This window comes from Pseudomyrmex gracilis, unplaced genomic scaffold (assembly GCF_002006095.1).
Source record: "Pseudomyrmex gracilis isolate BER0280 unplaced genomic scaffold, ASM200609v1 scaffold_224, whole genome shotgun sequence".
Taxonomy (NCBI): domain Eukaryota; kingdom Metazoa; phylum Arthropoda; class Insecta; order Hymenoptera; family Formicidae; genus Pseudomyrmex; species Pseudomyrmex gracilis.
The window spans coordinates 150,203-167,505 of NW_018020808.1; positions in this window are offsets into that span (position 1 = coordinate 150,203).

Sequence of the window (17,303 nt, forward strand, 5' to 3'; positions counted from 1 at the left end):
GATTGGCTGTATTCAAGAGAGAAAGAGAAAAGGGAGAAGAGAGATGCGAAAGAGAGATGCGAAAAAAGATCGGATTATCGGAGCTTCTAGCAACCGTAGACCATCGCAAACGTCACCCTTTACCCTCGCTTACAGCACCTTTTTACGATCATTACACCAACCAAAGATCAGAAAGAAAGAACTTCCGAGCTGTTCTACTCCGGGGTTCCATTTTTCCTTTTTTTTGTTCCGCAAAAGTGATGCTTCTATTTATCCCGATTTTATATACAAGGTTTTTTGCAAATACAGCGTTGATTTTAATAAATCTTTTCTTAGAATAATCGATTTTATATTAATCAAGATACAAGCTAAAAAAAAAAAAAACAAGCTAAACTAAAAAGAAAAACCTCAAAAAATAAATTGATTTAACAGCCGTGATAATTGTTTATTTTATTGTAAAATCAAATTTATGCTTTCAAATGTGCAGAACGTTTTAATTATTTTAGGTCATTTTTTTTTCGATATTGTAGTGGCTATTGGTGTCCGTCGTAACTTTTTTTCATTCAATATTAAATATATATACGCATAACCTCCGAAATGTTTATATTAAACTAAAATAAATTTAATTTAGCTCAAAAGAATATTTTAACTTAATAACGGTCGCAGTATTAAAAAGCCTTTTTTGTACTCGATATTTATTTTGCGGTATACGCGTGTTCGACGTTTATATTTCCACACGTTAAATTGCGATTAAACAAATAAATTTTCAAACGTAGAATACATTTTAAATAAAATTCAAATGTTTTAGGTCAATTTTGAAACAATGCGTTTGACATTAAAGAATAATGCTTATAATTATGAGATACTCTTCGCAGCGTATCGCACAGCAATCTAACATAATTTCTCTTTGAAGTTACTATTATTTCGATCTATATATCATAATCAATATACCAGTTCTTCCATAATGTAATGTTTTAATTACGTTGCATATATGCATGTCATGCTTACTACTATTCTAAGCATTGCGTGTAGTCTCAACATGACGGATTACTCGCGCATGTTTTAGTTACAAAACATAATTTATCTTGAACACATGTAAGTTACATGTAAACGTCCTGCAATGCACATTCGCTTAATTGTCACGAATTGTTTCTTACATTATATTTAATGGATATGTAAATGTTTCCGTTAAACTTATAAATTTTTATTTTGCGTTAAAAATAGCAATAAGTAATTCGAATAAAGAAATGCGAAGTTGTCAAGCTGAGCATTTTTAGAAGTTCGTTATATATAGATTTCAGAATATAGATTGTGTTTAAAGAAATACGACTTAAAAGTTTAAGATGAAAGTGTTAGAGAAAAATGTGTTATAAGTATAAATTTTCTTAACACACATAATTGTTATTTATATGTTTTTATTAAATACTAGATTACAGTCTAGTATTTAATATATTAATTAAATAGCTATTTCCTCGTATTGTGCGAGGGGATTTATCTTTTCCTGAAAAGTACTATATTTTCTTCAAATGTGTGTAACTGTATTTTTTATTACTTTTGCCTGCAAAATACTATATTTCCTTAAAAAAAGTTGGGTAACCCTGTTTGAAGCACATCTAAAATCGTAGATCCTTTCGTGGTCTTCCAGGATGAGGGTTAGGCATGCGACTAGGAACTGTATCCCATAAAAAAAAGATATTGTGTTACAAAACTTCAGAATATGATTTTCGGATTGTTGAGGAAGGCAAGGCCCACATCAGGCTGTAGCGCCTAGAGAAGAGAAGAAAATAAACAAAAACTATATACTATATATTTTATTAATTAATATTAATTTATTAATTAATATTAAAACTATATACTATATATTTATATAATTAAAAATATAACGTATCAATGTTTTAAAAATTACTCTAATTTCAAATGGTTACATTTTCCAATAAGTTTTAAGATAAATAATCTTTTCTTCGAACAAGCAACAAAACCGTCGGTGTTAACAGCGACCGTGATACTATCTATACATGTATTTGTGATGACTTTTCTTTCTCTACATATTCATTTCTTCTCGTGTTTTCTTCTGAGTTGTTTTCTTGCGAGTCTTGCCGCCGTTATTTCTTATCTAACGGCACCGTTTGACCTCTTCGCACGCGAAACGGCTGCTGCGAGATAACGTCCGTTACGACGTTTCGCATCCGCATTCGCGCGTTTCACGTTCGTCCGATAATGAAGAAAAAGCGGAAGTGAAAACTTCACCCGAGTTATTATACCTCTCTTATCTGACGGGCTCTTCCTTTGTGCGGCTTGTACAACGCAACATCACGTAGCCTAACGAGCTTCGCTTTTCGAAGTAAATACAATTGTGCCTACTTGAGCTTTCGAGAACCGACGGGCTTACGCGAAGCTTTCTTTTGCTTTCGCGTCATTCCGTGTCACGTCTAGCTTTCTGTGTGTTGTGAGTTCACTTTCTTTTTTCTCTTAAATTTATTTTCTCTATTTTTAGCTTTTACACACTATTTTTTTTTTGATTATACAAATTATCTACGTATTTTATTGCAAATTAAAGTCTTTTTTTTTATTGTGTGCGTATTTTTTGGAATTGATAAATTTTTCTTTGGTTTTGTTTTCTTTTTTTTTATTATTTTTTCTTATCTTCTTTATCTTCTCTCTTAGTTGCATAAATTTTTTGTTTTTTTCTCTTGAATAAACAAAAGACTAACATCTAAAATTATATCTCACGTTTATTCATTCATTTCTCTTGAATAAATATTTCTTGTATTTTACATCATTTTTTCTTATATTATACGGTTTATGTCTATAAAAATTCCTTGTTGTTCTTTTCTTTAACAACAAACTCCCCGTGATATAATCGTTTTTATCTTTTTTTTTTATGTCTTGCCACTTTGTTTTTTTATTTTAAAATAACTCTTTTCCCGAGCTCGAAACTTCGGAAACGTGATGCGTTTTTTGTTACGCAATTTCCGAGTGGAAATTAGTTTTCTTTATCTAAGAGGCTTATTCGCGCATTTCTTCTATTTTCTCCTATATCTTTTTGGTTACCTCTTGCACTCCGTCTCGCAACAACTCCTCTGTAAAAAAAACCGTCGCACAAGTATCTTTTGCCTGAATACACTCGTTATATTTTGTATATGCGTCAACAAACATTCGCATATCTGATTTTTTTTTTATCGTGCAATCGATTGCTTCTTTGATTCTCTGATCAATTTGCAAAGTTTTTGTTTTTCAACTTTGCGTCTTTGTATCGCCCGATCTTTACGGAATGACTTTTCTGTCAGCGAGAACTCGTTACAAACGTGTCATCGTATAACCGAAAATCTTCTTATATAAAGACATTGAGAAATCAAGCTTTCTTGAGAGAATTTCTTCTTTAAATTCACTCTCTGTGCATTTTTTCTACTGACCGCTTTTTTATTTTTCCTTTTCGTAACAATCTGCAATTGTTTTTATACACAATGTGTATATATGCAGGAGATAAAAAAAACGATAAAAACTCACTTGTCTCGAGGCGTTTTTATTTGTGCTTATCTCATATTTAGTTTGCAATTTCGCAGATAAGTTGTACTTCTAAAATATGACTTGTCGTGGCATTTCATTTGAAATGTTTTTTAAAAGAAAGAGAGAGAGAGAGAGAGAGAGAAACTGAACGGTATTTCAGTCTAGATAAGCAGATTGCGGTAAGATGTCGCGTGAAATTTCTTTCACTTTTTTATCAAACTCGCGAGCACGTTTGCGTCTAACTTTTCACATCGTCGCGTATCTACTACCTAGGAATTTCAGTCAAGTGTTTTATATGATAATATACACAGGTAATATATTTCAGTTTTTAAGAAGCTTGACCTTCTCTTATCAGGCCAACTCAGTTGACCCTTTTGCTTCATGAAAAAGATTCAAGTCAGCATTCTAAGAGATATTTTTTTGCATAAAAAAGAAGCTTAATCATGCTAACTCAATCTGATATAAAACTGTTTACTTCGTGAGGAGATAGAATAGAGGACATAGTTTCAAAACTTTTTACTTTTTAATGAATGTCTGCTGCGAAACTTATTTAATTTTATACTTACTATTTCAGCTATTTTTATAATAATATATTAACATATGTTTTAATATATTTATACGCTCATATATTATATTCAATACAAACAGGTTACAATATACAAGATCTTTTTTTTTATGTAAAGAAATTTGTACAAGTTACAATTAGATCGAAGTGTTTTTAAAATTATTTTATCGACAATTTGATAAACATTTAAGTTATCGCGGATATCCTATATAAAAACTTGCGCAATATATCTGAAAGTTTTAGTCTTTGTGATTGACGTTTGTTCGAGTGCACGAAAAACTTCTTTTTAAGTTCATTTAACTTCCGCGAGATTTCCAATACATTTTTCTAGTACGGACAGAAAGTAATTATTTTGAGTCCAAAGGGAAATGCGAAACGTGCGATGCGCTCTCGGACGCAATCTAAAAAAAATCAATAGTCACGCGATGCGATTCGCAAAACTTCTTGCAGCGCGAATAAAGTTGCTCGCTTTGAAGAGACAACGATATATCGCAAAAAGAAAAGTGCGCGTTCAAAATGTAGCGCGGAGATTTCGACGTTGTTCATTTTGATATAGCCGGCGGCAACGATTCTGATTAATGAGACGACGGAAATTCTAATGAAGCCGCGGCACTTAAGCGCGCAGAGACTGCGCAGAGCAAAACTTTGAGTTCTGCATGTTGCTGACACCATTGGTGATTCATCGCGTTATTTATGAGATTATTTTGCGGCGCGGACGCTTAATTTTTTTTTCTTTTTTTTTTTTTGCTTTTTCTCGCCGATTTTTTTTTTTTTATTCTTTTATTTATGCGCGATGTACTGCAAATAAATCTGTACTTCTCGAGTCTTATTCTCGCAAATTACATTTATCTGTTTTATGGCGAGCGAATAAATTGTTCTTTATTTTGTGCGTACATTAAATGTAGAAAACCAAATATTAAAATATTAAATGTAATAAAATTGTTTGGTTAAGATTTGTTAGACAATGAAAGGTTTTTATGAGTTTTTTAACGATTTTTTAGTTAACTTTTTTATAAGAATAAATTATTACAGATTTTTAAAAGTAAAGAATAAAAAAATACGCGAAATATATAAACGGTAATAAGAGGCCATACGCTGGGTGTTGATGCGGAAATGTGTGTGTGTGTGTATATACATATATATATATGTATAACAACGAGAACGCTCAACGAAAACGTTGATTAGATTCTTTCATCAGCAGTTATACGGGGGAACATTTTTAACGAAAGAAGAATATAAATTTGTAGAAAAAGCACATAAAAAAAAACAGTTGTATAAGTAATAATAGTATGAAGAAGCTGTAATTGGATATTTATAATGAAGTATTAGTAATCGTCAAAATTACATTGTATTTTTTTGTTTCTAAAAGAAATTCCATATTTTCCACATTTAATTTTTTTTCTATATGTTTTTTCTTTCACATGAAAATATATGCGTGATGTTTTTAATAAACAAGCGATGCGTTGGAAAAAAATAATCCTTAAAATAAACATACTAAATTGTCTTTAATTAAATTTTTTGTTTTGTTGTGACGACTCGTAATCTGTATATGATTTGTCTTCAAATATTTTGAATGTATGAGCTGGTAAAAGAAGAATGTGATTCGATAGGGTAATAAAATATCATCGTCCAACTGTGAAACGCGAATTTGCCTACGCTGGTAATGTGATAGTGGTATGGGTCAATGGTATCGTAGGTCGATAAACCACTGGACGGACGATGTGGAACTGTTCCTGGAAGTGGTTGTGGCGCCGCATTGGTCGGCCCGATTATTTATGCAGGGTACGTCGGCCCATTACTTCGCCTCTCATTTGTCAGTCGTAGTCGTTTGTCGGAAGTTCGAACCTCGTTACTTGCTTCTTGATCTTCGAAAAACGAGTATATCGTAGCCAGCGATGAAAATCAAATTGTCTTCTCCTGTCTCGTTAAACTTTTGAACGCAACTTTGATTCGTGTTTTCTTATTTACTTAGTTATTCATTTAAAACTTGACTTTTTTTATTTGTAAAGAAGTCAAGAAAATTGTTGCAATTTTTTAATAAAAAAATAGCAAAATCGGATATTACGACCGCGCAGCAAAATTCTTTCCACTATATAACTAAAGAAAAAACGCACCCAGAAAATCACAGAAAAGCTAAAAGACATGTACAGTAAAGAATTTGCTTTTCTTATTGAGTGAAAATGGAACCGATGACAAATTGATCCAATTGATCCAATTTATCGTTACATCCTTTGATTGATTTGACAGACATTTATGTCGTTCGGTGAGTCAATTTCGATGGGATTTGTGAACGACAAAGTTTACGATCCGTCAATAGTCCCGACATTGCTCATCTACGAAATTGCGACGGCGAATCCGTTGTCGATTCGGTTGCAGTTGAATCAGTTTGATAATAGCCAACAAAGAAGCTGTCATATGTATTATGCCGGGCGGCGCGTATCGTTCGTATATAGCTGGACAATTGTCCGAGTTAACTGGCGAAATTGTGTACATAATGCAAGAACCACTCCGATCGAAGGGCTTGCATGATCGATGTGATGTCAGATAAACGTACCGGCTAATACTCGCATGGACCACCAGACATGTAGTTTCGTGCTACCACCTGGGTCCGCTATCTATTGGTTAGTCGATTCGATTAACCACTTATTAGAACGGATAAGCGACCTTAACGGCGTGACTTTAAAATGCTACTTTGCCATCTGTTCGTCTCGGCTGAATTTTTTGGATCAGCGTGTAAATAATCACGGTGGCGTGTCTGCGGTGTTTAAAAATATCTTCGCACAAAATTTAAGATAATTGTGAATTCTTTTTATTTATTGATTTTTTTTAATTTTAATTCTTTTGTTTTTCACTTTCTGATAATATATTTTTGATGCAAAATATTATTCATCCGCTAAAGACAGAGTTCACTTATAATTTGTAGATGTCGTAGCGCGCGAAGCTGTAAACATCGCTTTCAACAATTTCAACCGGTGAAATTCACCGACGTTGCATTTTTAACAAAAATATTTAGAATTTATTTTCACGTTTAATTACCGTTAATGCGTGTTAAATTCTAGCGCCAGCCCTTTCGAGGGAATTAATGGATTCTTGACAAATCGTAATAATTGTGCTCCGTTAATTGCGGTTTCTCTAATTTCGCGCTGTCGTTATCATCAAGCGGCTTTGTAGCGCGCAGATTCGGCGGCGAATAATATAAGATGATGCAGCAGGCAACTTTGTTTTCAGGCAGTTCAGTATTTGTTGTTAGAAATTTATTGCTCACACAAAGTAACTTGATTTACTTTTATCAATATCACAGCGAAAACTAACGTGATACGGCGTCTAATATTTTCCGCGCAACTTTGAACAATTGCGATATCAATCACGTCGTAGGAAATAATTAAGTAAATGAAAAGTTTACTTATACTTGTAAAGCACAGTGTGCACATTTTTATTTTTACACTTAAAACCCACTTTCAAGTATTGGGTAAAGAATTTATGGAATATTTTTGTTCACGTAGGTTGTAGTGAAATTTTTTTATTCAAATACGTATCTCTTTGACAATGTTTTAAGTGTTTAAAGTTAAGATGGATTCTTTTCTGAGAGACACAGGCTACATAGACGCATGTTTTTTGCACAAGTAGTGATGCAGAGTGTTTGGCCAGACACAGCGCCCCGGTCTCTTATTCAGAACGCATAAGTTATTCGTTTAGCTTGCAACATTGTGCAGTCACCATCGTGGCGGGGTCCGTTGTACGTGGCTGGCGTGTCACACGAGAAGTGCACACGGTCGCGCACACGTGCATTGCCTGCTAAAGCGAACTTATATCTGCCTGGTAAAACTGCCTTCCATTCAATGATAAAGAATGGCAAGGAAGATATACAGAGTCTGCTTCGGTCAAAATGTTATTACGAGTTAGCAAAGCAAATAAAACAATTTGCTAAACTAAATCAAAACTCTGCTTACAGATGCGCGCGCGCATGCACACACACACACACGAGCTGAGATTCCACGGGTGGAAGCGGCTTCAATAAGTTTGATTCGTTTTTTAAATAGCGGGTCGTTTTGATCAACTTTTATTAATTGCGATCGTCATCAGCCAAACTAGATTTATAAAATGAAAAACTTAGGAATAATACAAACGTTCTTTACATTAGAATATTATTATATTCTTAATATTATAAATTAGTATAGCAACAGTACTTTCAATATATATTGGTATAAAAAAAATTAGTAACAATATTTTTCTCTTTTAATTAAAAAAAATAAAAGTAAAAATACAACTTCAAAAAAAAAAACGATCATTAATTCGATTTTTCTATTACACATCTCAGAGTTTTAGTTTTCACACATTTATGTATAGTTTCTAACTATTCTCTGTGTAATGTAAAATCGAATTATTTTTCCAATTATATAGAACTGTCGAGATAAGCTTATTATTTTCTTCAAAGAGCTTTGTTTAAATAAACTTTTAACACGACAAAGCTATCTTAAGTTACTCAGCGAATATTATAGAAGCTGAACATTTACATTTAATTTTCAAAGATAACCTCAGCCGCTTCTGATAAAAGTGAATATACACGTGACTCGATTAAACTTTCGGAAATTTTAATCCTCAGCTTAAGAAGAGGCTACGGGCAAGAGACTTCTGTATGCTTTTTTTTTTTTTGAAAACAACAGTATGTTACTTAAGTACAAAACATGATTTAAAAATGAATGAGATACATTCTCAATCAATATTTAATTATAACAATTTATAACAAATTCGATCTATCTTATTCCTTATTATATATATATAAGGAATAAGATAGATTCTAATCAATATTTATTTATATTAAAATAAAACGTAATGTAGCGTAATGTTAATTGCATTTGTATAAAATTTATATACATTTTTATATAGTTATATGTTTTTATTTTATCATATTTGATAAATAACGTAAAAATAAATAAAGCAAAATCTTGATTTTGTATTGAATCAAGCTCTTGAGTATAAATCGTGAGCAAAACTTTTTTATCAATCAACAGAGTCTCTATTCTTATGATAAACCGCGAGAGAGTCGCTACTATAATAATATTAATTATTATTTATATCACATGATTCTCTCGTCTTCTTAAATTACATATCAAGATTTTCAAGAGGCATCTCTGGTTGTTCCTCACATGTTTTTCGCTCATCTCACGTTGCCCATTTTCTTTCCTTAACCCGTTTTTCACATATTCTTATTTTCTTTCTTTTGTTCTCTTCTTCTCTTTCTCTTCTTCATTTTCTCTCTTTTACGCCATTCAACAAATTGCCTGCGCGTCTCTTGGGATTTATCGTTTTTCCGCTACATACCTACTGCTTTATTTATTTTAAATTCTCCGCGTATCAGAGGGAGAATGGGTGTACTTGTAGGTGTGTACCTGAAATATTGCTGGATACATACGATGAGAGTAAAAGAGAGAAAACAAAATGAAGTGACTTGCGCTCAAAACAGTGACAAAAGAAAAATTGTGTGATGCGAACAATATCGAAGAAACTAACAGAATCAAAGAACGGTGATAAAAGCGAAGAAATAAAAGTGACGAAGGTAAGTAAGCAACGCACGCTCAGGAAAAGTAAATGAGCTCCTATTACACGAAATACCTGGTTATGTGAACTTCTTTGTTTCTCTTCCGGTTTGTATAAATGGAGTTCCAGTGTATTTGTAAGCAACAGTCACTAAAAAAAAAAACGCCTTGCATTCCTTTCGAACGTTTTGTGCAGTTCTTCATTTTTATGAGCGCACGAGAGCATATATTTACATACGTATAAAGAGATTTATATAAATTATAATAAAAGTAATAGCGTTATATGTAGATTTTGTGCAATTCTGAGCGATAAACGTTTTAATTCGTTTTACGCTTAATTTAGCAATAAAAAAAATTGATAAAGAATAACGGATGGATGTCTAGTTAAAAATTTATTAAAATAAATGTGTGTATGCGCGTATTTTCATCACACCGTGATAAATAAAAATGAAAGTTTTTTTTGCACATCGGAGCGCGCTCGTTATATCCTAACTGGAACGTTGATTAATATTTCTTGCAGTGCAGTACGATAATTAGCATTGTTTCGGTCTTCTCATTCTCTGAAAGTTACATATAAAGCACGTCAAAGCTAAATTACACATTAATTTCGGCGCTGTAATTGGCGGTTACATTGGCATTCATACTGTGCTTGTATTGTCTTTGACGTTTTTTTTTTTTTCGCTCACTGTCTATCTATTATAACGCAGAACAAAGGGCAATACAACGATATAATCAGAATAATAACTTTTTTCGAAGATTTTGTTACACGCAGCAACTCCACATTATCAAAAGAATCTGTGTAATTATAAAAAGAAAATACTAATATCAAGATAAAAGTTGCGCCAAATAGAAAAATATAAAAAGAAAAAGAAAAGTTAAAGAACGTATTTAAGATACTTTTTTATTTATATAATATAAAATATTTATATAATTTATATAATATATTTATATAATATATTTATATAATATTTATATAATATTTATATAATATAAAATAACACAAAAGTAGGGTGCGTGAAAGCAAGATGCTACGTGTAAATTTCTCACGAATTTTTCGGATGTAGTTCACGTCTACGTAGCTCTCTATAGTCGATCGTTTGGCATAAGATTGCATCGTCAGTTTGTGGATGAGATTTAACATTGATTAATGCCGTGCCGAGGCGGCGCCTCCTTTAATCCTCTTTGCTAAATTATCGCCATTAACAAATTGCTTGGCCCTTCCGCGCAACCTTCCGTGTCTAATGAGAGCGAGAGTGCGCAAAGCCAGAGATCTCTCGCAGACAGAAGAGAGGCGTGTGCTTTGCAAGGATGCGCAGCAAAACAGGTATTTACGAACGAAAAACGTGCTAACTGGCGTAGAGCTTTGCTAAAGCGAGTTGAATCCGAGATGAGATTAAATAGTAGATCGAATTACAAGGTTTTCCTATTTACTAAAGTCGCTGCAAAATGACTATATTATATACGTCGCGTTGCGCAAACATTATCGAACTCGAAACAGGATCTTTACGGTTTTTTTTTTTTTTTTTTCGTTTAAGTTTTTGATCGTGTATGATATAATACACAAATCAGATCGTCATTTATCTTTATGATACATTTTTCTAGTTTTTTGTTTGCGTTTTGACTTTTAAAAGAAAACGATATGCAGCGTATGTTATTTTTTTTTTTATTCGTATCGATTATTTTGCTAACATGTCGCGTCAATAAAAAAAAATTGGCAATTGAATTTCTCATTTTGTACCGCATTTCGCGTGCTTTTCAACCATGTCATATATTCGGCTTCATTTACCAAATCTACGTAATGATACAGACTGATAAGTAATTTTCCGATAACGCTTTTGAAATTTCTACTTTATTCCAGCAATTTTCACACAGTTAAATATTAATTTTGCTCGTAATATGATCGCGCGCGCTTTAATTTGTGGTTTAAAATTGTATGACTGGTTTAATAGTCTACGTCGGTTTTGTTCAAAAGCTTCTCCTTGCGATGCACAAAATGTGTGAAATCCTACAGTTGAAGTTTACCGGTTCCGACATAAGTTAACGATTACGACTATCATAAAGCAACCCTTACAGCTGTTTTATCATAAAGAAAATGATATAAGCGCGGCATGACCGCACATTTCAAAAAAAGCATGTGAAACATGTCCCCTTACTCCCATCTCCTTTTTTCTCAAATAAAAAGACAAATGTTATTTAAGATAGTTCAGGCTTTTTATTGAAATATTAATGTCAAAATGAAGGTAAGAAACATAAATATAAATAGATAATATTTGAACGGGGACCTTGAATTTTTTGAACGTTTAACTCGTAAATTAACTTAATTTGTGACCTGAGTATAATGACCCGCTAAACTGACGAGCTTTCCATCTATCGCGTTGACAATCTCGATCGCGAAGGAGGGAGAGGAGAAGAAAAAGACGGACGCGCAATGAAGAACGTATAAAAGATCTCATGCACGCGGGTTTTTAGTTCGAGTCGGAACTATGCTGAAAGACTGTCAGGATACGAAAGAAGATGAATAGGATGGGAAAAAACGAACTTTTTATTTTATTTTAAAGAAGTTATTGCACAAAGGTCATTATGACGTCATTTTGATTGTTTCATGTGACTTTTTGTTCTCCTTGGGTAAACTAATACTTTTATCTAGTTATATATCCTCGGGAAATATAAACAAATGCAAAAACTTGTGCGGTATTTCTGGATCTAATAAACAAATAACAACTATTGTTAATACATTTTTAAATACGTTTATTGCTACATTAAATCTTTTTGATGATAATAATTTTACTTGATGTAAATCATATAGTAATCAATTTACGCACACAATTATTCAATCGGCATTTCTTAAGGTTATTCACAAACTCATCAACCCGAATTCTTTAAAACTAGAGTCATAATTTTGCAAGAAATATTCTTTAATTTAAAACACACTTTGAAGTGTAATTTATATTTATTTAATCATACATATACAAATAAATAAACTTACTTAAAACATGAATTTTGCTTGTTTATGTAAATAGCTTTTATTTTACACAATTTTAATAAAAAAACACAGATATATGGGTAGGCTCAGAAGTACGGACAGTTGCCATAAATGACGCGCGGTATAAACTACATTTATAAGCATCTATATTTATATAATGTTTTATGTTACGTGCATATGTATTGTACATCGACTTTAATGTTCAATTAGCTAACACGATAACACAGTCTAATATTACACGCGTATATCATTTTCATAAATTAGCTTTATTAAACACTACTATATACGTGCTTCTAAATTGACATATATATATACCCATATATTTACTACAGTAGAAAATATACGCTTGTTACAATCTCGAATATGTACAAGACCTACCATTCTCTCGGATGTAATGAACGTTTCACAAATATGTATCAACTTCCAATAAACATTAAAAATCACAAATTAAATATATGAAAAAATGGTAATAATACTTATTGTAATTAACAAAGGAAAGAATAAACGTAATATATTGAAATATAGTTATTAAGTCAACTATTTTTGTGACATTATCATATTTGTAAAATATGATAGCGTTAAAAACATTTAACTAGCATGTTTGTGAAACATAAACGACTTTAAAAATAGATACACTGTCTGTAAGAACAGTTTGTGTTTAAAACGAGTGATAAAAACGAGTGTTTTTTAAAAAAAAGAAAAAGAGAAAGGTGATCACAATATAATAACTTGCAAGAATAAACAACATAAGTTTGGGAGCTAAACTGACGATGAAAAGGCGTCGAAAATGTGCCTTTTGGCCAAGTGCCGGAGAAAATAAGCGAGGTGCAGCGAAAGCGCTTGGGAAGAGGTGTGTCGAGAGTTACGTTGAAAAGTACAGAAATAAAAGTATGAGGGAACGATATCAAAAAAACAAAGAAAATATAGTGTTAGAGTTAACTAACAAGCATTTCGGAGGATAATAAATCAGAGTTAAAGGTAAAAATCGAAGAAAAGAAGAACGGATGCAAGATGTCGCAGGAAATATAAAGAAATAAATTCTTAAAATTTTAATTTTAAGAAAATTACACACGCGCACTGGCAAAATCACCTATTCTTTCGTGTTTTGTTCACCTTGATGTACCTAAAATTTATAATCGTTTCACGTGCGAGAGTTAATTCTCGCATGACCTACTTTCTTGCGGCATCCTGTGAAAAAAAAAACCATTTTACTAGTCTACTAGCAAAAATGAGAAAACATGAAGCCGTTTTTCTTTTCCAAGAACTGTTATCTTTTCTATATTGCAGAAACACAGTCGTGTTAGCAACAATGGAATCGTGACGAGATTGCTGTTGTAGTATTTTCTACATGTGTACCAACAAACCTGAAGTTTTTTTCACATCTGGTTTTAACGCAATATTCAAACTAGTGTTATATATATATATCTCATTTACAGAAAGAAAAATCTTTACATTTTTCTCAACAAAACGTCGACCTTCCTGTAACTCATTTTGTCGTGTACCTGTAATGTTTTAAATAAATAAATAAACAGATAAATAATAATTAAAAAAACTACAAATAGTTTATATTATTCTTTTTTTTTATCATACAATTTTCTAAACTGCTTATAGCCTTTAAAACATTTTGTATACGACAACATTCCATGCTTTTTTGTCGCGTTTTTAGCTAAGCTTCGAAAAAAGCAAAGAGTAATCAAATTAAATAGACGTATACTTTTTATCAAAAGATAAAAGATCACAGGCTTAGAAAAGAAGAAGAAACAAATGGTATTTTTGCAGGAAGATGTTTGCAGGTTTTTCTTTTTTTCTCTCGTGTCTTGCTAACAATTACCAAAGGGTAATTAACCTTTATAATAGGATCACAAAGCTGCATAATAGCGTCATAACTTTCGGTATCATTCACAAAACAACGTAAATGTTTTAAAGACAAGATAGTTTTTGCGCAAACGGTTGAGCCGCTTAGTATATTTGAGATATCAGGATATGAATACGGATTATAAAAATATATAGATTTGGATAGGGGATAAGATTTCGCGTAAAATGTACATAGTATACGCGAATAGTATATCTGCGGAATATTTATCATCATTACTTACAATATAACATTTGTATCGATATAAACATGGTAACAAAGATACATGTATAGAGAGGAAGAGGAATATCCATAAATTTTTGTGAATATACGTTGACTGAACACAATAACTTCATATATATTTACCAAACAAGAATATAGTGTGTACAAAAAAAATATATATTTAGCAATATTTATTAACAAAGTTCAGTATTTGGTAACAAATTTTAATTGATTAAATAAAAAAAATAATATTTGATATTTGCGCTCTGCTTTATATAATCTCCAATTTTACTTTTACTTAACATTCATGTCTTTTTCTTTCTTTTTCCCTTTCTGCTCTTTCTCTTTTTTTTTACTAATATTTATAAATTTATGACACTATACATGTTTTTACGAAAAGTTTATATATAACTACAATTATTTGTTACAATGATTATTATATAGAACATATATACAATATGTGTTCTCACATATATAATTTATTAATTTGTAAGTTTATATATATATATATATAAATGATGTTGTTACGGTATGATTAATTCGTCAAATTTATTTATGAATGTAGCGAAATCTATTTTGCAAAACATAATTTATTTCACGAGATATATTGCGCGTGACTTGCCTCTGGCATAATTGCATTCTGAAACATCGCGAGTAAATGTAACGCAAACTCACTCGCGTTAGTTCTCGATATGCGCAATTTTATCGCTATTTTTCGTCATGGAAAAGTTAACAATTGTTAACTTTTCCGTGTTAACGGCACGGAAAGCCGGAGATTCCAGGTTTGACTCCCGGCCGAGGAGTTTTTTTTTGCAATATTTTAAAATTAGTTAGGGGGGTGTACGGAATCTCTCATATGTGTGATGCAAGAATTAAATTTTAATTCTTAAATTCATATAGGATGCTATATTTGCACATATGAGAGACCCCGTGCACCCCCCTAACTAATTTTAAAATATTGCGAAAAAACTCCTCGCGCATTTTATATATATATATATATATATACACAAAATACGCGACAAACATCCAGCGTATAGCACAAAAATTTCACTTTGTTAACACTTGTTTTGCAAAAATATGCAAAAAAAAAACTATTGTAAGACAGATAATAATGATTTTTTGTTATTTCTACATGCGCGACACCTTTACTTTTTTTATCTAAATATTAATTAATTATCATCATGGCTCAACATTAACGTCACTCGATTACGCATAGCATAAAGCAGTAGGTAAAATTATACAATTTATATCCTTGCAAAAATTGTTTACCCACAGCAACTTTTTATAGATAGTACTTTTGCACGTAACACTTTCGTGCAAATGAAGAAATGTAGCGCATGCGATTTGCAACGGTAAATGTAGCAAATTGCACTATAGCCATTTCCGACGTATTATCTTTGCTCACCCCTGCATAAAGATGAGCGGCTTACGGCGGCAAAAAAGTAACGTAAAGCCGTTTAAGCCTTTGAAAGCGCGCTAGCGCTCGCTTTGGTTTGCATTCGAAGTCTATTGTTTTGTCACTCACGATCTCACATATTGTCTTCGGAAAATCTTTCTCGAGTGAACGAAGCGTTCTCTTCGTCGCTTTCTTATATCGTCGTGCAAGACAAAGTATCTCTATAAAAGATTTACAACAAGCATATATTAGTTTTCTCTTGAAATGCATTTCTAAAGGAATACGTTCGAAAAGCGGAGCACGCGGAATTAACAGTCAGATGCTTATTTGTAACCTGTGGCTCAAAGATACAAATATAAATTTCAATAAAAACCATCTGGTTTGGTTGTTTGACAGCAAAATAAATCGATACATACACTGGAAAATACTGATATATTAGATGTTCTCTTTTATTCTGGAGAAACGTTTTTCATTTCAATCAATGAATACAGAAAAAAGTGTGCAAAAGAATATATGTTGGTAAAAGCGAGACTACTCGCAATTTCCGATCAGGTCTCTTGATTAGAACACTATGAAAAAGAAAACTCGTGAGAGATGTGAGCGCATCATTAAAATAGCGTAGCTTCTTATCGCGCCCCACAGTAGCTGCGAGGCTTGCAAGCTGATACACAAAAACTTTCCAAGTATTATATTTATCACTTTAGTTTTGATGATAAATCGGGGTCAAAGTAAACGACAATAATATTATAGTATAAATGTGCGATTTTACAAAAATTACTCGTAAATATAAATGTGTATCTTTTTTTTTTTTTAATTACTAGCACAACACAGGCGCGCGCTACGCGCACGCTATTGTTATTTTTATTTAACGTGTTGTCAGTGAACACAACCTGTCACCGCGATGACAGATAGTATATACGTCTTATAAACCATATATAATACACATATGAGAAATGTCAGAAATAAGGCATGAAAATCAAACTCAAAAACTAGTGAAAGAGAGAAGTGGAAAAACAACAAGTGACTATAAAGTCACGTAACAGGGAAAAGGGTAAAAAAGAGAATATTATATATATTATATGTAATATATTCTATATCTATATATAATACACACACATACGCATATATGTATATATACCGTAATCACGTAACCGAAGTCAGTAACACCGCCGCGGTCGCGCGGCCGAGGTCAGTGACTTCACTGCAGTCGCGCGACCGGGGTCAGTGACCCCGCCGCGGTCGCGTGACTGCGGTCAGTGACC